Here is a 21,767-nt window from a genome sequence, read left to right on the forward strand (position 1 = left end):
AATGTAAAATAGCTAGCTAGTGGGAAGCAGCCGCATAGCACAGGGAGGTCAGCTCGGTGCTTTGTGCCCACCTAGAGGGGTGGGATGGGGAGGGTGGGAGGGAGGGAGACGCAAGAGGGAGGAGATATGGGGATATACGTATATGTATAGCTGATTCACTTTGTTATACAGCAGAAACTAACACACCATTGTAAAGCAATTATACTCTAGTAAAGATGTTAAGAAAAAAAAAAAACCTACCTCCTCCATGAAGACTTCCCTGCTTTCCCCAGTCCTGGGTGGAAGTAATCCCACTTCTCTCTGTGCAACAATTACCGGCCTTGAATGCTCCCCGTATTGATGCACCTATATGTGTCTGTGTCTCCCTCAGTGACTCGCAGGGGCAGGAAGAGGCTTCATCTGTCTTCGTATCCCCTGCCTCCAGCACACAGAGCCTGGTACACAGAAGGCCTCGCATGCATGTTTGCTGAATGAAGACAAAATTTAGACAGGCCGAGCCATGCAGGAGGATGCAGTGTCCAGTACAGCAGGCTGTGGAAGGCTATGAACCTGCCTGCAGCCTCTCCTTCTTCCCTAGAGAGACGACAATCTGAAATTACATAGAAAAGAAATCAGAAAGTGATTCCAGTCTTTACCCAAGGATCTTCTATAGTATTCTTTAAATAGCCTCCTCCCTTGGTGCATTTGGAATAAGATAGAATTTGCAGGTGTACATACAGTGTGTGGCGGCCCCCATGGACTCCGTGATGGCAGAGCGTCTGTCTGTGCTGAGGGAGCAAAGGGTGGATGAGGTTTCTCCTCGGCCATCTGGGAGTTCCCAGCCCCCGGATGGGAGGACCCTGTGGTGGACAAACCGTGGGATGGACAGGATCGGAGGGAGGGGAGCTTCGGTGGGAGTCACCCTGAGCACAGCTAACATAGGAAGGCTTCCTGGGGGCCAAGGTTTGAGTCGTCTTCTGCAGGAGATGAAAGGAAGGTGAACTGGGGAGGGGAGTGGCCTGCAATCTCTCTCCCAGGCTATGGGGCATCTCAGGAAAGTGACAGGGGCCAGAGTCCTGAGCTTGGAGGAAGATGAGAACCGGCCACCTGCCTCAGCCTGCCCTCCTAGATGCATCTGCCCGGGACACTGGCAGCCACTGGGGGAAAAATGTTGGGGCCTGGGCCTCTAGAAGCAGGTAAGACTACAGCTCAGGCTCCATCTCCCCAAGGCTAGTGGCCACTTGCAGGCTGGCACCTCTGCGACAGGGGTTTCAAGGGCCACAGATGCTGGGTCACACTTTCCAAATCAGGCTTCCTGGTCTGGAGAGTCTCCATGTGTTAGTGGGCCATGAGGACAGAAGCTTTAGAATTAGCAGTGTCCCCGGAAGCTGAGAGATGGTCACCACTGACTTCTGCGTTGGAGCCCCCCTTGCCCAAGGGGGACAGTGGAGGCACGTTGCTGGGCCCTCAAATTGTATTTGGAGCTTGGAAATTTCATAATTTTTTCCCGTGCAATTGCTTGTCTTCATTATGCAGTTAGCATGAGAAAATGTAGTTGTGCAAGCAGAACAGGCAATCAGACAATGATTGCCATAATTAGGGGGGAAGATTAATGGGAATGAGTGGGTTTTGCGACTTGAGGGAAAGGAACAAATGTGTACAGAGAGAACGCTGGTCAGTGGTGGGTCCCAACCCCTCTCACAAACAACTATAAATGCAATTGTGTCACTGTGAAACCAGCACAAAGTCTGCAAGAGGGGAAGAGTGGGCAGGGGGAGGGTGCTTTGGGACAGGTCTGTGAACCCTTACATGCCTGGAGCCCTTGGCAGGACTCCTGGACATTGGTACCCAAAGGGCTTGAACTCTGTAGGATAAGAGCCAAGGGTCCAGCTGCCAAGCTGGGGCCGCCTTGAGCAGCCTGCTCCTTGCGTCTCATTTGTGTCCCCTGGCTAACACCTCCCCTCTCTTGTAAAGGTCACAAGAGGCAGGTCATGCCCCCAGGACCTTAGCACAGTGTCTGACCCATAAAGACATTCAGTGTGTATTTATAAAAACTTGGAAATGTGAGCTCTCACCCCCAACTGTCAAGGAAGACCCCGTGGCATGAAGATACATGCCCAAGTGTGATTCCCCACAGGTGGGCCGAGCTCTCCTGCTGGCACAGGTAGGCGGACAGAGCAGCCTCTGGAGACCTAGCAGGCCAAGGGAGGAAGGGGCAGAGAGATGCTGGCTGACAGCTGGTGGCAGGGGTGCCCTGCAAAAGGCTCATGAAAAAGGTATGCTATGCTTCTGCCCACCTCACTCCCTGGGCAAGTTATCAAGTTATTATTACACTTTAATAATGTCAAACTGACCTTCCAGGGGAGGCGGGGGGGGGGGGGCGGGGGAAAGGCTGAGTGGAGGGGGACTAAGAGACGCTGAGAAACGGGGATGGAGACAAAGCGAGCAGAAGAAAGACAGATGGAGCCACAGAAACAGCGGAGAGGGGAGAGGGGTGGAGAACAAGAGGGCTGAGCACAGGAGATGCTTAGAAAAGGGAGAAGTCCGGAGGGATTCGAGGAAGGGGGTAGGAGTGAGGGGCAGGGCGGAGGAGCCACACAGAGGCAGCAGGGAGAAGGTACAAAAGGACACTTGTGCCAGAAAAGGAAAGAGGGGGAGCAGAAGAAACAGGAAGGAATTGTTGCTGCAAAAAAAGGACAATAAATACCTCTGCAGGCCTCCCTGCTGATAACAGCATCCCTCTTCCCCTCTCCTTACAGTCTGGAAATGGTTCACGGGAAAACTTTGGCAGAGAAAGTGGAGTCCGGGAGTGGAAAGCCTGAAATCCTGGTTCCGGCACCCCATGCCTCCTTCACCCCACGGCAGCCCCCCGTCCAGCACTTCCTGAGCACACAGGGCGCGCTCTGCGAGGCCTGCAGGAGAGAGCACTGAGCGGCAGGCAGGTGGGACACGGGCAAGCCCCCGACACAGCCCTGCTGCAAAGGCCGCCCTCAGGTCTGCCACCGCGCTGCTCAACACCCCATTCAGCCTGTGCCACCGCCTGTAGCTGTGACCAGGGACCCCCTGCCCCTTTGAGTAGGGGTCTCCCAGAGCTGCTCTGTGCAGGCCAGTGAGGGCTGGCCCAGGACAGGGCAGGCAGCTCTTTAGGTGGCCCCTACCCTGGGTGCCCTCCAGGGTAGGCGTTTGGTAGCTAAATGAGGCCCATCGTTCGTCCCTCATCCACTGGCTGGCACTGCTTGTCTCAGCAGCTGTACCAAAGTGGGTCTGTGGCTGCTCCAGTGGGGACCTCAAAGCCCCCCGACATGGTCCTAAGGGGCTGAGGCTGAGGCAGATGGGCCCGAGCCTGGGCAGGCAGGGAGAGGGAACTGGAGCACGAGGGAGGGAGATGGCAGGGGGCCTCAGAGCCCAGCGGACGTGGACTGCAGTCTCTGACTCAGGGTTGCCCAGCCTCTCTCCAGGCCTCGGTCCTTGCACCCAACCACCTAGGTCCTGCCCTGCGCTGCTGGTCTGCTGGCCCTTGGCTGGGAACCGCTCAGAAGCCCAGCCCAGAGCAGACACGTGCAACTCAGACTCGCACCTCCTGGAAAACCTTGTGGGGCTGCAGCCTGCTGTGACCACTAGATGTCACTGGTGACCTCCCTGGGTGGCTCCAGCAGCCCCAACGGAGTGGGTCTAGGGCCTCTGCCCCCTTGGGGCCTGGGCACACAGGACTGGGACTGGGCCCAGAGCTTCATCTGGAGATGAGCCCCGTCCTCCCACAGACTGCCCGTCCTCCCCATGCCCCAACCCTCACGGGTCATGCTCCGGGCAGCCATGCTCTGAGCACAGACATCAGTGCCCACCCTGAGCTGGGCGCTGTGCCAGGTGCTGAGGCAGGAAGAAAGGATAGAAAGACACGTCCCTGTGTGGGGGACACACACACATAAACCTGTCATTTTAGCGCTGGGCATTATCTTGACGATGGAGGGGAAGGGACTCCCAGCTCCAAGAGGAGGCGGGGGTCAGGCCAGGAAAGCTTCACCAGGGAGGGACCTGGGTGGGTCTGAAGGAGAAGCAGGAGATTCCCTCCGTGAAAAAGGCAAGAAGGGCACCCTGGCTGAAGGTCCAGCACGCACAAGCCCACGTGTAAGAGTGTGGGACTCAGTGTAGGTGGAGCATGGTGGGCGGGGGTGAGAGATGGGGCAGGATAACCAGGCAGGGGCCAGTCACCTTCATACAAAGTGCTCACTGCAGCTAAAACTTCTCTGAATTATCCACGTCTCACCCTAAACCCCTGCAGTGCACGTAGGAGCCCCAAAGGAGCAGCCCCCAGCTCACACACACACACACACACACACACACACACACACACACACACACGCGCCGCCAACCTAAGCTAGGATCTGCAAAGAGGCTTTCTTTGCCACGCCATCTTTGTGCTCTACCAGGGCTGCAGGAACACCCACCCAGCACTGCTGCCGAGAGGGAGTTCCCTCCTCCCCAGGGCCTTCCCCGGTGGGCCCTGGTGGAGACGCTGCCCACGGCGCGGCTGGTGGCCTGTCATCTCAGTTGGGGGTGCTTCAACCGTGATCCACACTGGGTGTCCTCTCAGCCCATCTGCACCCCGGGGCTGCGTGATTTCAGATGATAAAAGATAGTCTGCTTCAGCCTGTAGCCACGGTATCTGACGTTCATTTAAACATACTACATGTGCTCTGAACTTTAAAGGGGTGTATTATAAACCCTCAGAAGTCAGCAAGATGACTCCTCGGAGAAGGAACCATGAGTGGGCCCTGGGAGTGAGGGGGGTGCTCCGCTGCCCGAGCCAGGGCTGGTTATTCATGCTGCATCCGCGCCTGCGTTCCACAAACATTCCTCACACACTAAATCCGTGCCAGACGTTTGCGCTAGACGGTGAGGAGTAATCTCTGCTCTGCAAATCTAGCAGGGGCAAAAGGTGGGGCTCGGGCTGGACTCCGACTTGGCAGGTGGGGCACCAGAGGGGCAGGTGAGAGGGAGAGAAGCAGTTTTCTTCTGTCCTAGAAAAAGGGACAGGCATGAGGCTCTGGGAAGAAAGCTAAGGCAGAACCAGCCATTACCAGCTTCCCAACATCCATCAGGGCAGCATGGGGGGGGGCTAACTGTGAAGAGCTTTGTTCCAGGCCAACTTTAATTTAAAGTCCTCCGGGAGGCTGTGAGCAGCAAACGGTCAGATAGTGTCAGAGATCTGGGGAGGGATGTGTGGGGCGAAATAGGAAACTGCCTTCCTCACTTGGGGCCAGGGAGTGGGGATAGCTACAGGGTCCTGGTGGCTGAGGCAGGGCCTGATATGCCAGGCCGCGTGGAGCGTTATGGGGCAGATTCTGGTTCCATTAGGACTGACGCTCTGCAGCCCATCATGTGTCCTTCAGTTCCTGAGTACTATTTCCCCCTTCACTTCCTAAAAAAGAAAAAAAATCTATACTTTTGTCTTGGATGCAGCAATAAGAAAGATTTATTCACATCTAAGCCAGATTAAATGGAGAAGCAAAGGGGCTCCTGGGTCAGGCAGAAGGGTGGTAGCTGGGTCCATAGATCCAACTGACGGCCAGAGTGGTTCTGGAGGGCCTAGCATTGGCGGGTACCGCCCTGGGAACAGCTTTGATTAATCCTCCCCTCCCTCCAGGGATGACTGCTCTTTGAAGATCTGTGTCATCAATCAGAGTGGCAGGAACCCTCCACCATGCAGCAAAGATCAAACATGATGCATTAAAACTGAGGACAGAGGAGGTACCCACAGAGCCCTGCCCTGAACAAACTCCTGCTCTTGCTGGTCTGCGAGTCCACCGCTGGGTCTGGATGGAGAAGTCAGTGGCCATCCTATGCTACCACACTGATTCTGCAGGACCAAAGGGGCCCCTTGCCGCTCCTGGTGAGAGGCCAAGGCTGGTCCTCCAACAGGGCAGCTTGTTCCACCATCTCAGTCTGGCTGTTGACCTAAAGGATGCTCAGGCCAGCCCTTGGTTGAGATTCTTGCCCACCAGCCCCCTTCCCTGAACTGACTGAAAGGCAGTCTCCTGCCAGGGAAAACGGCATGTAACCAGCCACAAGACCGTTGCCCCAAAGACTCTGGGACCAAAAAGAGGAAAGAAAGCTGGGAACAGACCAGGTGAGGCTGGGCTTGGGGGCACTGAATTACCTGGCAGGCAGGCCTCTGTCAGGAGAAGAGGGACCGAATTACAGCTGACAAAGGAGCTAGTGAACTTGGATTTGACTTGGGCTTGCACAACTACAAGGACGTCCAGCTGGCAGGTGGGGCACTGGGCTGGGCAGACTGTTGATCCTGTAGTGGTTGACTTCCTGCTCTTCCAGCTGGCAGTACTAACCAAAGGCTGGAGCCAAAAGCAAGAGGGAAAACTTCTAATCCAACCAACAGCTGGTTGAATGTTCCAGGCAGCAGCATGGGCCGTATCAACCAATGGAAAAACTCGGGCCCAGTCAGGAGCTGCCTCACCCTTCCTAGGAGATATCAGAATTTCTTCAACTGAGTCAGTCCTGGTATGGAAACCCAAGAGACCAGCAGCCTGAGATCCCAGCTGATGGCCTTCCCAGGGTCACCAACGTGGGCTCAAGAGCTTCTCAGCTGTAAGAATACCACCCTGGACATTTTGGACATTAAGTCCATTTCCTAACAAATGCTCCTGGGACTCCTAGACAAGTCAACCCATTATTCTCATTCGCAGGGGACTGATTGAGAGTTAAGTGTCGGGGATAGCAGGACTCAGGGTCAGGCAGGGAGCACACAGCAGCAGGACCAGATCCGAGGGTGGCAGGGGCCCTTTGCCTTGGAGAGAAGTAGAGAATGTCCAGGGAGCCACGAGCCAGCTATCAGCCCTGCCCCTCCCTTGGCCTCTCCAAAATACTGTCCCCCACTGACACCCTTAATATACCTGTGTCTTCCCACCCAGCAGAGCTCTACCTCAGATTCAGTAACTGATGGCTTGAGGCTGTGTCTGGCATTTTCAGTTGGTTTGGACACAAGGTGCTCAAAAGAGGCCTGAGAGGCAGCGGGCAGGTGGCTGGGTGATGGTAGGGCCAGGCTGAATAGAGGCTGAGAACTGGTCCTGCAGCCCTACCTCTGGACGCCAGCTTCCTGGCAGGATGGCAGCTGCCCATCAGACGCCAGTGTCTGTCAGGAGTGGTGTGTCTGCAGTGACAGCCCTGGGGCCAGGAAGCGGGGTGTGGGAGCCAAGACGAGAAGAGGAAGGCTCCAGCCTGGAGAGTTGTGGGGAAATGGAAACAAGGCCCTGGCCTATGGCTTCTGACTAAGCTTAGGTGCTGGGGATCTGGTCTTCAGCCCTGAGACCCTCTGGCCCCTTGGCTGAGGAAAGGCAGAAGCGACCGAGCTGGGTTCTTTGCCAGACAGGAACCAATGGCCCAAGAACAGGGTCTGGTGGGAATCCCGTGGGTTGGCAGATCGGCTCTCCTCACCCAGCTGCTTGAGGGGTCACAGAGTGGTCAGCGCAGGAATCGCCTGAGCTGTCCAAAACCACAGTGCACCCTCTCCAGCTCATGGCTGGGGAGAAGGGTAAAAGGGGATCTGGGTTCAGAAGGATTTAAGGTAACATTTAGGGAGAAATTTCTGATATGAAACTGGGATGCTGCTTCGTGTAAACTTTTAGCAATAAAGAGAACAAGCCCTGTTTAATCGACCCAGTTAGCCAGAAGCAGGAGGATGGAGACGCAGATGACCTTGACAAGCAGATGCCCTTGACAAGCCTTCATGGTAAACTCAAGCAGGGGTGCCAGGACAGAAAGACCCCTGCACTTGGGTCCACCAGGCCTCAGCCTAATGCAACAGGAAAAGAACAACTGACATGTAATCCTTGTGTTTTGCTCAGTAGAAGAGGTGATGAGACGGTCCTGCTGTGGCCTAGCCTGGGGACCCCTGGGTGGTAGAATCATAGATTGCCAGAGAGAAAGGGGAGCTCAAAGAACAAGACCTGCTACCCCTATCAAGAAACTGGGACCAGAGAGGTAACTTGCTATTTTCAGCCCTATTTTGGAGGGGTTTCCATGCCCGTGGACCCCTGGGAGAATGCCTTCCAGGAGAGGAGCTGAAGCCCAGCCCAAGGAAATGAGGGAGGACAGCCACGGGGAGCTGGGTGTGGGGAATGGTCCCCAAGGCCCCAGCCAAGCTTCTGGGCCCCAGATGAAGAGTGAATTGCTGGTTCCCCCTGGAGGGGAGTAGTCAGTCACCCCGTAAAAGTTTATTTTTATACATGTCTGATCTATTTCACATCCTCTCAGATATTTTGACACATATACAGGAAATGTAACTCTCCCCCATATGGCAGTGTTTGGTTGGCCAGACCTGGGGAAACTCAATAGGGTCACAGAGAAGCAGAGGGGAGCTGCAGCGTCAGGGAAGAATGCCAGAGGCCTGAGGCCACAATGGGCACCTGGGGCCAGCAGGCCAGGGACAGGAGTCAGAGCGAAGTCAATGCAGAAATCCCCCTGCCTGGGTACAGGGCTCCAGGGCCCCAAGCCTAGGAGGCTGAATGTGCTCCGGCCGCTGCTCCCAAGGAGGGACGAAGCGATCCAGGAGAGGGCAGCTAGAGCCAGGGAATGGGGCTGTTAGAAAGACAAAAACAAGTCAGGCCTGAGAGCCAAAGGCTGAGACACCTCAGACATCAGCAGGGCTCTTCTCCCCGCCCCCGCGCCCTGGCCTCTGAGCGAGAGACTTAACAGCTCAAATGAAACAAAGGTAAGGGGGAAAGAGCTCTGGGATGGGCGCTGCCCACCTGGACCTTCCCTGCCTCATTGAACTTCTATGGGCCTCAGTTTCCTCATATACACATCAGGTTGATACTATTCAGCTGGGAGGCCGGGAAGATTAAAGGGGAGAATGAATGTACTGTTTCTCAAAAGGGTCTGATAAAGAAGAGCTTTGGCAAATGCTAGTTCTCCGTCCTGAACTATAAAATGCGGGGGATGCTGGTGTCTCCTGCGCAGGGCAGCGGGAGGTAGAAATGGGACGATGTGAGTGAATCACCCGGCACAATGCCTGGCTCCAGGGCTGGCCAGACTCTTCGGTTCTTTCCTTCGGAACACACCGGGTCTTTACGTGATGCTGGCATCCGCGTAGGGGTGTGAGCACAGGATGCTGTGGAAGAACAGAGAGGGGCAGCGTGCCCCTCCACACGGGTCAGGGAGGGTCCTTCTCAGCTCTCCCAGAGAGGAAAGTAAACTCCTCATTCCATGAGGGACAGTGGCCAGAATAGCACACTCACTTTATGGGGCCTTTTTTCCCTTTTTTATTTTTATTTTTTGAAGTTGAAATTCATGGACGTCGCATTCCTACAGGGTGCCCTGCGGAGACAGGTTGATGGATGGGCATCCCTAACTCACAGAGTTGAGATGGGGGCAGATGCCCAGCGCTCTCCCCATGATCCCTTAATGCTGGCATCAGACGCAGGGCATGGCAAGATGGGCCATGGAACAAACTCTCCAAACGAAGCCATTTGGATTGTCCTACGGCTGCGTGTTTGAAAACCACACGGATAGCCTGGCCTCTGCCTATGTTTCCAGGGCTTCCTTCCCCCTGGCTGTGGGCATTGCCGGCCTGGAATATGTCCCTGCCTTGGTCACCACTGCCCCAGCGAGCTGGTTCAGGATCTCAAAGAACTGAGGAAGAGCCTCACACCGCCGGCTTGGTAAATGGACTGTGACAGCTGAGAAGTCGCTAAGCCCTCCACTTCCTCCCTTCTCCTCTGGGACCCAGAGGGTTGAAGCTCCGAAAAGCCTGGGGAGTGTCAGTCGGTGGAGGCTGTACTTGGCCTCACCTCACCCCATTCCCCCACCCACCTCCCTGTAAATCCTGGCGACACAACAGGAAGGCCCTTTAACTAGCACATAAAAGTGCTTTGGGCTTTCAAAGCCCTGCTCTGCATTTATGGGGAGCCCGAGACTTTTACGGGCCATTTCTAGTCCTCCTCTCCCTGACCTACTGATGCATCGTGGTTTCTAGCTGTGGTGTGGGCAATTGTCACAGCCCAAGGCAAGTGACCATGGGGCAGGGAAGGAGAATGAGACAGCCCTGAACCTGGGAGGCGAGGATGCCTCAGCAAAGCCAAGCTGGTCACCCACCCTCAATGCGCCAGCGTGGCCCTCGGCTCGGCCCCTCTGTCCTTCACTGGGGCTCAAACTAAGGTCGCACAAAGTCGGTATTGATCAACTGACTGATTTGCAGTCACAGTAACTGCGGGTCAGTCTTGGGAGGGGCCCAGCAAACTCCTCTGAAGGACAGGGAGGGCCTTGTCCTAAGAGGTATTCAGCCCATTCTGGAGTTGGCCAGGCAGGTGAGCTGCTCACACTAGCATTCAAACAGTGGATTTTTAAGATCTTGTTCAGCCCTGAAAGACTGAAGCTATAGACATCTAAGGATTTGGGGGAAAGATGATTAGCATCTCTCCAATGTACAGCTAGAGCTTCATCCCAGCAGCCTCACAGAAGAGCCCAGGAGAGTTCTCCCCACCTGGGCCTCCGATCCTACTCGGTGCAGAGATCTCTCTGGCTCAGTGCGTGGGCAGTGGGGATGGGGTGGGGCAGCCTGGGAGCTGACAGAAGCCTGGTGGAGAGGAAGAAGCGGCCAGGGTCTCCACCTGCTCCCGGGGTCTCCCTGTTTCTCCTGCCTGGAGACCTCAGCCAAGGAGGCAGCCCAGCCCTACAGGCTCCCAAGGCAGACCCCGAGACCCCTCACTGAGGCCTGCCTGTGTCCCCTCTCCATCCTGCTCACTGCCCCTCCTTTCTTGACTGTCTTCTCTATCAAGCTCCTTCTCTGCTATTTCTGTGGCGGCTGTTGTTAGTTTTTCCTCTCCCTCCTCATTCTCTCCTTTTCCTTTTCCTTAGTCTCACCCCTATGCTCATTCTCTGGACCCTTCCACTTTGTATTTACCTTTTCTTTCTCCTCTTTCCCTTTCTATCTTTTTTATTTGATCTACCCACCTTATTCCCTCCTCTCTTGGACAAGACTGTCCCTTAAGGTCTCATTTAACAACGAAATCACATAATTTTTAAGATTCAATAAACACAGCACTTTCGTGGTTATTATTACGTTTAAACTTCACCATCATTCTCTGAGGTTGAGTCTGTTCCCATTTTACAGGTGCCAAACTGAGGCTCAGAGAACAGGCATGATTTGCTTAGAACCACACAGCTCTTAGATGACTGATCTAGGATTACCTCCACCTGCCTTCAATAATAACGATGGTCAAGATTTCTTATGGTAGCGGTATATAGTAGAGTGCCAGAATATAGTATAGTATATGCCAAATACAGATGGTATATTTAGTATAGTGTACAGTACAGGGCTGTGTTTGTGTTTGTGTTCCCAGCTCACACCCCTATGAGGTAGGTACTGCTGTTACTACCCCGTTTTACAAATGATGAAACTGAAGTGCAAAGAGATGAAATAACTTGCCTACGTAACTAGTAAGCAGCAGAGTAAGATTCAAGCCCGGGCACCTGGCCTCCGGACTCTGTACGTACCATCTGCACCATCACTGGGCCCTCCCTCCTCTCCATGCTCTGCAGCAAGTGGTCCCTTCATCAGGAAATTCAGGGTGATGGAGGCATCACCTCTGGCTCAGACAGTAACAGAGTCCTTAGGGGCCTATGGGCCTAGCCTACCAGGGGAAGGTGTCCACAGTGTGTGTCTGGGTCTGTGTGTCCTGAGGAACTCCAAGGCCAAGTGCTGAGCAGGGATGTCACAGGGGTCGGCTGAGACAAGAGGATTATGTCTCATTTCCAGACTAGAGAGAATAAAGGCCTCCATTTGGAGCCCCTGCCCCCCAGCTGGCCACTCTGCTCCCAGAAGGGCCTCTCGTTCCCCTTCTGGGAAGGCCTGGAGAACTTGTCCCTCCTCCTGACCTGCCCGGGGAGCAGCAGCTGAATCCTGCTCAGGGAGGGGTCCATCCACTATTGCTGGACAGCACCCCACTTGGACGCATGGCCTCCCCAGCTGCTGGGGACTTCTTGGCGGGTACCTGGTCTGGCTCTCCCCCCCTGGCATGGCGAGGAATGTGCTTTTGTCATCCTATCCTCCCTCCCCGACCCTAGCCCAGCGCACAATTGGATTAAGAACAAAAATACGAGCTGTGTTTGTTTTAATCAGCTTCAAGACATGGGGGCTTTTAAAGGGAAGGAGAGCAGGCCGGAGCTGGCCCCGGGGCAGGCAGGCTGGGCGGTGATGCCATCCCAGGGTCAGGAGCACGCGGAGCAGTGAGGGCATCTGCAGGGCAGATCCTGGGGCAGATAAGGGCTGAGAGGGAGAGGCCCTGGGGGGCCAGGGGGCTGGGGTCTGAGGGAGGATGAAAAGGACAGGAAGGAGGGAGGGAAAGACACAGCTTTTCCCTAAGAGTGCAGAGGGCTGGTAGCCTACAGTCCCCGTGCTGGCACTGGTGTGAGGCAGGAGGGGAGGATGCTGTGAGGCTGGGGGAGCCCCCTGGAGCCCAGAAGAGCCAACGGGGAGTCATTTTTTCCAGAGAAGAGGCTTCCTCCTGGCCCTTGGAATGAGGGATGATGGGAAAGAGGTGAGGGAGAGTCAACCGTGGTCTCCACCACCCAATGGCAGGAAAAACCCCTGCCAGGGGCCACCACGGAGTCTGAGCAATGGTGTCTGGACTCAAGCTTCATGCCAGAGGTGCCAGCACCAGAGGGGACAGGTGCTGATGGTGAGTCAAACACACAGAACCCAGTGGAAATTGCGAGGTGTCAGGGTCAGGTTGAGGGAATCAAGGCCTGAAGGAGCAAGAGGCTGGAAAAATAATGCCATAACTGGGCAGATTTCAGGTTTGATGAAGACCTGGAGGCTGTGCGGTGTAGAGGAAGGGCTTGGAAGTCGAGCCAGTGGGTGCTCTGGGATCCTGGAGCAAATGCTTTTTAAAAAGCTCCTGTGGCTACACAGCTGTACACTTGCTATCCGAGTGGCTATCCTCACATTTGCCCTGTGAGTCAAGGAAAGCGGCCCAGAGGGGTTCAGGGACTGGTTCAAGGTCACACAGCCTAGGAGAGAAGAAGCTGGTACAGTCACCGAAGGCTCGGGATATCTAGCCAGTGCTCCAACCCCCATGAATGGAACGGCCTCGGCTAGTTCTCAGGTCAAAGCCTCCAGATGGAAACAATAACATCAGACAGTTAAGGGCAGAACCCCCAGAGGCCCTTCCCAGACCCCTCCTGCTCCCCGGCCTTCCGAGCACCAGGAGAAAGGCCTGGACTGGCTCTGCCCATGCCCCAGTCACACTCCAACACTTTGGGCCACCCTTGCCCGGAGGCGACTATGAGGTGATAGCTGGACCTCTGGGCCAATCCCCACTCCCCCTTAGACCAAAGCATGGGCTCCTTGGGACAGAACTGGGTCTTCTAATTCAGGTCCAAGGAAGGGAGGGCTTTTGTCCACGATGATGCTTTTACCAGTCAGAGGTGAAAGAGAAAAATCGATAATGAATTCTGTATATGGTAACATTTAGTCAGCTTTTAAATTTGAAATATCGTCTCTCTTCTGATTTAAAATGTTCTTCTTTCTTGTTACAAAACATGATGAAAGTAGGACTTCTAGAAAACCTATTCTTGGCAAAATTATAATTGTCAAACCTATGTCCATCCCCTTAATTTTTAATTGGTCCATAAAATCCACAAGTTTGGGAACAACTGTTATTATTTTATTTGGGGACGTTCTTCCCTAGCCTGAGGCACAGTTCAGACCTCTGCACGCTGCGAGCGCTTAATACACGTGGAGCATGGGACATATTACAGCCTGGGTCAGCAGGGACTTCGGGTGGGGAGATTGGGGCCATAGAATCTCAAATGGCTGGGCAAGCCTGAGCAAATTACTGCACTTTCAGCCTCAGTTTCCTCTTGTGGAGGAAGAGACAGAGGAGGAGACAGGACTTTCAGGCAACCTCTAAGATGAATCCCAAGGGCAAAATTCCACAGCTCCGGGAAGGGTGACTGAGCACCCGGGAAAGAGACTGGCCAGTCTCAAGCACTGAGTCTGCAGCTCTGCTCCAGGCAGAGGCCTGAAGGGGGTCGGGGAGAGGCACCTGTTCAGTCAGCCCACATGAGAGAAGTTCTAGTAACAACAGCCAAGGGTCTGCTGGTCATGAGACAAGAGCTTAACTGGACAGTAGCCAAGACTTAGGCCCAAACCAAATGAATGCCCACTGGCCCACGCCTTTGGATGTATCTCCCAGCCCCGCCAGGCTGGGACCAGGCTGAGAGCCGTCCTTCCACCGTGAGTCTCCCCACCCCTCTGTAGGTCAAGTGGATCTAGTCCAATGCAGCCAGCCTCCACTTAGCCCCTGCTCTGTGCCAAGGGCAGGGGACGCACACGTGATCCAGGAAAACGGTGCACACAGTAGTGCCACATCAGTTAAATTTAGAATAGAAGAATTCATGAGTATCCAAGTGTGTTAAGAGGCAATTAGACTAAACAAAATACGAGCAGTCTCCACACTCAAGGACCGGTCCTCGGAAAATAACTCTACTGACCTGAGGGGGATACGGAGGAGAGAGGAGACCCAGTCCTCCCCTAACGAGAATTCTGGACAACAGAGAAGGTGGGTGTCGTGCACAGACCCAGCAACAAGGTAAAAGCAGAGGCAGAAGGCGTGGACTTGGCCATCCATGGGGCCTGGGATGCAGCCATCTCTCTGAATGCGGAGCAAGATTAGAAAGGACGTGTGCCGGCCCAGAGCCAGGCACTGTCACCCCAGGCACTGTCTCCAGCGTGTGGGTGACTTTTTGGCCCTGATCCAGTTGTGAAGCAGGAAAGAGGTGTCTTTGCCAGGGTCCTTGGGTGCAGGGCAAGTGGGCACAGATGCCTGCACTGAGTATGGAAGGAACAGGGAGCCGTGGGGGCAGGGTGGTCGTAGCCCTTCCACCCCCTCGGGCGGCTCAGCTCTGCACAGTCTCAGCCCCATTCCCCAGACACCAAGGGACACCCGCTGCTGACACCATGGCATTGGGTTTCCCCTGGGCTGGCTCAGGCTACTGTCACCAGGCCTGCCAGGAAATTGCTGCTGACACTCAGGGAAGGGCCCCGGGAGCGGGGAGGCTAGGGATTGTGAAGTCGGTGAGTTCTGAGCAGGCGTTAGACGGGGCTGGAGCAGGGGAGTCAGCTATAGGTCTGAGGGGGATTCTAGCCATGTGAGTACAGGCTGGCAGTGTGCGAGTCCAGCCAGGGGACCCCAGAAGGTGATGGACAGGTCCTGGTACCAGGCTGGCAGCCTCCGACCTTACCAGCTGGCAGCTTGGAGCCTTCACCCCAGACAAAGACAGGTCTCTCTCCAGGAACCCCTCAAGGGCAGGGATAGAGCATCTCTGCAGATGACCAATCCATCTGTCCACCCATCAGCAGGTGTTTTAAATACCTGCCATAGGCCTGACACAGTGACAAACACGCAGAATTTTCTCAGAAAGGCCTCCCTCCCCCTCAATCTAGGAGACTCAGGAAGGCACCTGAGAGCAGTGCCGGGCGGGGGAAGGCAGGGGGTGGTGTCTAACTTGCTTGAAATTATTATTCAATGTTCTTACTTTTCATTTAATCAACTAAGGATATTAAAGAACAGACAAAAGGAAAGTATTTTAACACTTTTTAAAAAAACTAAAGAGGATAAAAGACAGTTTTTCCCAATATCAGTTAGTGATAGAGGTTAGACTAAGGGTTACTTTGTGGGGAACTGAATCAAAGGGATACCAGGAGGCCTGGGGGGCACTAGGCAAGTACTAGTTCCAGATCTGGGAGTACATGGAAATTTGTTGATTTGTACTCTTGGTTAGTACACTTGGCCCACATAAGTTATACCTCAATGAAAAGAGCAAACAGAGACAGAAGTCGGACATTAGGTTCACGGAAGCTCATGGACTTGGGGCCACGCTTCATGAGTTCAAATTCTAGCTCCACTTCTTGGTACCTGTGTGACTTTGAACAAATTACTTAACCTCTCTGTGCCTCAGTTTCCTCATCTCTAAATGAGGATAATAATGATACTTACTTTAAAGCGTTCTTGTGAGGGTTAACTGAGTTAATACATGCGAAGCCCATCAAAGTGTTTGCCAGGTAGTAATCGCTCGGTAAGTGCTAGTCATTGTTATGAATATTATTCCAAAAAAGTGCAGCTGCCAACTTCATGCTGAAATATAAAAATAGATTAAACAACCTCCAATTAAGAAAACATAAAGTGACATTTTATAGTATGAATTACATTACATGATACTGCTTTCTTACACAAACTTATTAGAGGCTCTATGCTTGATGACTCATTCATTACTCGAGAAATATTTAGTGAATGACACTAGCCTCCAAAACTATTCCAGACAGCAGAATAAAGCAGTGAATTAGACAAAGTCCCTGTCCTCATGAATTTACATTCTCGTGTGGGAGACAGGACAGAAATAATCAAATAAATATATAATACAGCAGAGGGCACCAAGCAGGATAAATACCAAAAAATCTACACAAAGCCACAACACACTGAAATGGCAGAAAATCAAGACAAATAGCAAATCTTGAAAGAAGTCAGAAGGAAAAAGAATGCTTCCCACAGAGGAACGAGGTAAGAATTACATCAGACTTCTCCTCAGACACTTCATCATACAGACAAGATGAAAGGGGAGTGAAATATTTAACGTGCTGAATGAATTCTGTATCCCGTGAAATTATCTCTGAAAAGTGAAAGAGAAATAGACTTTCTCGGGCAAGCGATGTCAATGGTGGTAAATGCTGTGAGGAAAAAGAAAGCAGCATAAAGGGAAGGTGCCATCTCAGAGAGGTCAGGGCATCTCCCAAAGGAGGTGCCATTTCCGTGGAGACCTGAATAAAGGGAAGGAGCAAAGCTGGAGCCCTGTGGGGATCAGGAGTGAGCGCTCCTGGCAGAGAGAACAGCAGGTGCCAAGGCCCCGGGGTTGGTGGGGTGTTGGAGAAGTAGAATGAAGCCAGCACTGCTGGAGCATGACGAACCCAGGGCGGAGGGTGCAGTGAAGAAGGAAGGACCCAGGGCCCCGGTCACGGGAGGAGTTTGAGTTCGGTTCCGAGTGCCAGGAGAAGCCACTGGAGGAGTCTGAGCTGAGTGGTGATACAATCAGGCCTCTCACTTCCAAAGATCACGCTTGGCCTTGGTGGGTGGAGAACGGGCAGGAGCAGGGAGACCAGGTTCGGGGCAGAGGGGGTGGGGAGAGTCATTGGCTTCTGCATACTTTGGGATGGTGGAGCCAACAGGATGAGGGATGGACTGGATCTGGGATATGAGGAAAGGGGTCACGTGGGTCTTTGGCCTGAGCAACCGGGGAGGGGCAGTGCCTGTAGCTGAGGGGGGGCGCCTGCGAGAGAAGCTGGTTTGCGGCGCACTGGAGAGTTCTGCTTTGTTGAGACGCCTTTTAGGCTTGCAAGTGGGGAGGACATACGGACAGCTGGACATAGCAGTCTAGAACTCAAGGGAGCGGGAAGAGTGGAAAATACTACTGGGAATCGGCAGCAGCAGGAAGTCGAGTTCAAATGCCCTGCCTGTTCTCACGCTTGGGGTTTTCTCATAGTCATGGAAAACTGCCTGTAGCTCTGCTAAGAAAAGTGGAAACATTCTTTCTAGGGTTGTCTCATTAAGGCTGGAATATTCTACGCAACATCAGAGAAGGGGAGACGGGCACCCCTTGTCTCCAGCAACTCCATCAGTCCTCTCCCTGTGGGCAGGTGAGCAGACCTCTGATGGCAGGAGCTCCAGGAAAGGTGTGCTCAGGAAATCAGCTGAGAGGGATGCTTTGGGCCAGTGGCCAGAGAAAAATACCTCCTGGGCAGAACCACTCAGGGCTCTGGGCAGAACTGGAGACAATCTTATATGGTGCCCTGAAGAGACAGTGAAGTAATCATTCCGGTCCAATTCTCTCTCAGACCTGATCACAATGTGACCTTTGAATAACAGCTGCATCTGGTCACTAAAACTGTGGCCGATGGGACTTTAACTGCCTCTAACACTTGCTGACATTCCTGTTTAAGGGAAGAAAGCAAATCTTAGACTCAAAGCCTTCCAAAGGCAACTCTAGCTACAATGTAATCACATTCTATGCTTTAGTTTTATTTATTTTTCTGGCTACCCTCTGTTTAAGACAAGTGCTACTGGTGTCCCATTTGGAGTTAAGAATGTACAATGTCCTTTTGAAAGATATTCGTGTGTATGTGTGCATGCATGCGTGTGTGTGTGTGTGTGTGTGTGTGTGTGTGTGTGTAGTCAGTTAATTTAAAGAAAAATGTTAACAGTACAAGTGGCACTCATATGTGGCCAAAACGACGAAGGTGCTACTCATATGACTTACAGCCTGAAAAACCATGGCTATAAAAGACGCAGAAATGAAAATAAGAGGGCATCCCTGATGGTGCAGTGGTTAAGAATCCGCCTGCCAATGCAAGGGACACGGGTTCGAGCCCTGGTCCGGGAAGATCCCACATGCCACGGAGCAACTAGGCCCGTGTGCCACAACTGCTGAGCCTGTGCTCTAGAGCCCACGAGCCACAACTACTGAGCCCGTGCACCACAACTACTGGAACCCGCGCGCCTAGAGCCCGTGCTCCGCAACAAGAGAAGCCACCGCAATGAGAAGCCTGCGCACCGCAACGAAGAGTAGCCCCCACTCACCGCAACTAGAGAAAGCCCGCGCGCAGCAACGAAGACCCAATGCAGCCAATAAATAAATAAATAAGTTTATTAAAAAAAAAAAAGAAATGGAAATAAGAGCCCTGAGCCTCATATTCATACACAAAGCTCATAATCACCCAAGATCCAGGGCGAGAGCATTTTCCTTTCCCTTTATAGCCCTGTCAGGCTGCAGGTGGATAACTTTTTCTCTTCCATGTTGCTTTTGGTATTTGCTGTGGCTAGATTTCACCAAAGGCAAAAATTCTCTGCATACAGAATTCTCACCATCGCAAGGCCACGAATTTGATGTTACCAATGTTATTTCCCCAAACGCTGCAAACTTATGAAATGCCTTCTGAATCAGCAAAGACCATTATGTGCCCTTTAAATAACAGCTGCATCTGATCGCTTCTAATTCATGGGGATTGGAGCTCCAGACGAAAACGTCCCCAAATGATGCCCTTACCAAAAATAAGGAGTGGGTTTGCGCATGACTCAGGGCCTTGAGCAGGGCCTGGCCTAGGCCAGACCTCAGGTAACTCTGTGTATCAGGTGGTCCCTGCACCGCATTGCCTGCCCGAGTCAGATGACAGTGTCCACGTGCGGTCCATAGACCCAGGTAGAGAACAGAGCTCAGGAAGAACAAGAACAGAAGATATTCAGATGCGAGTCGTGCTGACCTCTTAGGGCCCCAAGGAAGCCACCACACCCCTTCCCTGGAGACCTCTTGGCCCAGTGATGTTATCCCAAAAGTAGGAATTGTGGGTCCTGGGTTCTCAGCACCCCCAGCTGCGCGGCTGGGCTGAGGGAGGCACAGCTGTCTTGCCCGAGGCTGTGTCTCTTGTGAAGGAGAAACATCCGGCCAATTCCACCAAGAATGTCAGTCAAAATGCAGCACAGGACTCGGTCAGCTCAGCCATCCTGCCCAGCAGCTCTTGTGTCCTGGGAGCAGGCGCCTGGACCGTCCTCGGCCAGGATAGGGAGAGGCTCGTGTCCCAAGGGCTGTGGCCTTTGCAGCCCCTCATCCCAGCAGTCCTCTCCCACCTAAAACCTGCAGCCTGGGGGAGCTGCAGGACTTGGAGGATGTGACATAGGATGTGGGGACCCGGGGGCTCTGTGGAGAGATATGCAGAGGTGAAAGGGCAAACCTGCTTCTAGTCTCCTTATCAGGAATGGCCGAGGGAAACGGAAGTGGGTAGCCCTGGAGGTCAGGCTGGGGGGTCATGGCTGGGGCAGGGTAAGACCCAGGAGACCTAAGAGGAGACCCTGCTGGGTGGGGGGAAAAGGAGAAAGGGGTGGGAGACTAGAGGAGGGCCAAGGAGGAACCAGCTGCTTGGCCCTTTCCCGAGGGGTTGGGGGGGCAGAAGCTAGGGTGGCCAACCCTCCAGGTTTGCCTGCGACCGAAGGGCTTCTTGAGAGACAAGACTTCCAGGTTTAAAACCTGTATGGTTGGTCCCTCGAGGAGCAGTCCTGCCTAGGGACTCACCATGCCACCCTGTTGGAATGCCTTCTTACTTCTCCCCCTCCCTTTATCCATGCCACAAATAATGAAATGTCATTATTTGCTCAGCACTGAAAGGACAGGCATGACCTGGCCATTGAAGCCCGCAGACTGGGCCTCCCTTACAGCTCAGGCCCCCGAACATGGGGACTGCGTCTAGTTCATGGCTCCACCTCCCACTGAGCTGGCCCTGGGCCCTGAGCGGGACAGGTGCTGAATACATGTCTTTGGCTTGAGGGGCTAAGGCACCGAGGGCAGGCTGGAAGTGGGGACACCTCGGTGATCGGTGAATGCCCACAGCCTCTCACCCGCACCAGCCCACAAGCACATGCACCTATGCACACGGGCCCACCTAGTCTTTGAGCGACATTCTTCCTGACCCAGCACAGAGGGCACCCACCCCTCTCAGCTGGGAAGGGGGAAGAGGACACACGGCAGGCCTGTAGGCAGACGCCAGCCTAGGTTAGGGGAAGGTGGTCCCCTAGATGAGGGGGACCAGAGCTGGCTTGTTTTCCCCTAGCTGCGAGGTCTTAGCCTCGGGCTCCAGCATCCTGTTCCCTCAGGGGTCCCACCTGCAAGGAGCCCACAATAGTCAATGTACCCCACGTATGTCTGGGGTCATCACGGGAAGGCAGAGGCAAGCCGAGGCTCCCTTGGCCTTGGTTCTTGCAGCTGGAGAAACCAGTGGGGACCCTGAGCGGAGGCTAGGCCTCTGGGGCACAGCAGGGACTGCTGGGGTAGGGGGCGGTGCTGGAAGAGGCTAGGGGTTCCAGCTACAACTCCGACTGACTCCTCTGCCCACTTAAGGAGTAGGGAACTATATTACTGAAGTCACCACGGGACTGTAAGTTTCTTGCAGGCAGGGGCTATGTGCACTCATCTTAGTCTACCCTGAAGGGCAGTGCTTAGATGGGCTATGGACTCTCCACACTGTCCATGGACAACGCCCTTAGAGAGCAGCACCCCACGTTTCTGTCCTGCCCCCTGGTGGCGTTTTGTCATATTGCAACTCATGAGATACAACAAAAAGCAAGGGGTAGGATTTCTGACTGGCTGAGTTCAGCCCACTGTACCCCCCATTTGGGGAGCCGGGTCTTGGGATATCATTAGGATAAGACCCTTTGAGTGTTCTAGGAATAGCTGGAACCTAGCCACTCCCAACCAGCTGAGGAGTGGGAGAAAAGAGCAGGATGTGGGAAGACAACTTCAGAGAAAACAGCAGCCTGGGACCTGATGCACACTCTATCCACAGACCACAGACAGACAGTGAAAGCACAGAAGGGACCTTGGATCTTTTAAATCAAAACTTAGGTGTCCAGAATTGGATTATCACAGTCTTTGGCAAACATGCACTCATGCTTTCATTTAGTTAACTATTCACTTAGTTATTTTTCATAATTCATAAGTACCTATGAACTAGGGATTTTCTTTCTTTTCAAGCAGTAGAGACCCACTTTTCTTCTAAAGGAAATTTCACAGGAACCCCGGTATATAAAAAGTGGAACTGCCCTGGCTGCAGTGGGGGCTGCTGGCTGCTTGGCCTCCCTTTCACTGCCCCAAGGGCCCTGAGTAGCCCCTTAGAATTCTGTGGAACATGAGCTATAGCAACATGACCGATCTATGCCAGGATGGCAGAAACCTGT

This window comes from Monodon monoceros, unplaced genomic scaffold, assembly GCF_005190385.1.
Source record: "Monodon monoceros isolate NGI ecotype Baffin Bay Population unplaced genomic scaffold, NGI_Narwhal_1 Super_Scaffold_18, whole genome shotgun sequence".
Classification (NCBI taxonomy): domain Eukaryota; kingdom Metazoa; phylum Chordata; class Mammalia; order Artiodactyla; family Monodontidae; genus Monodon; species Monodon monoceros.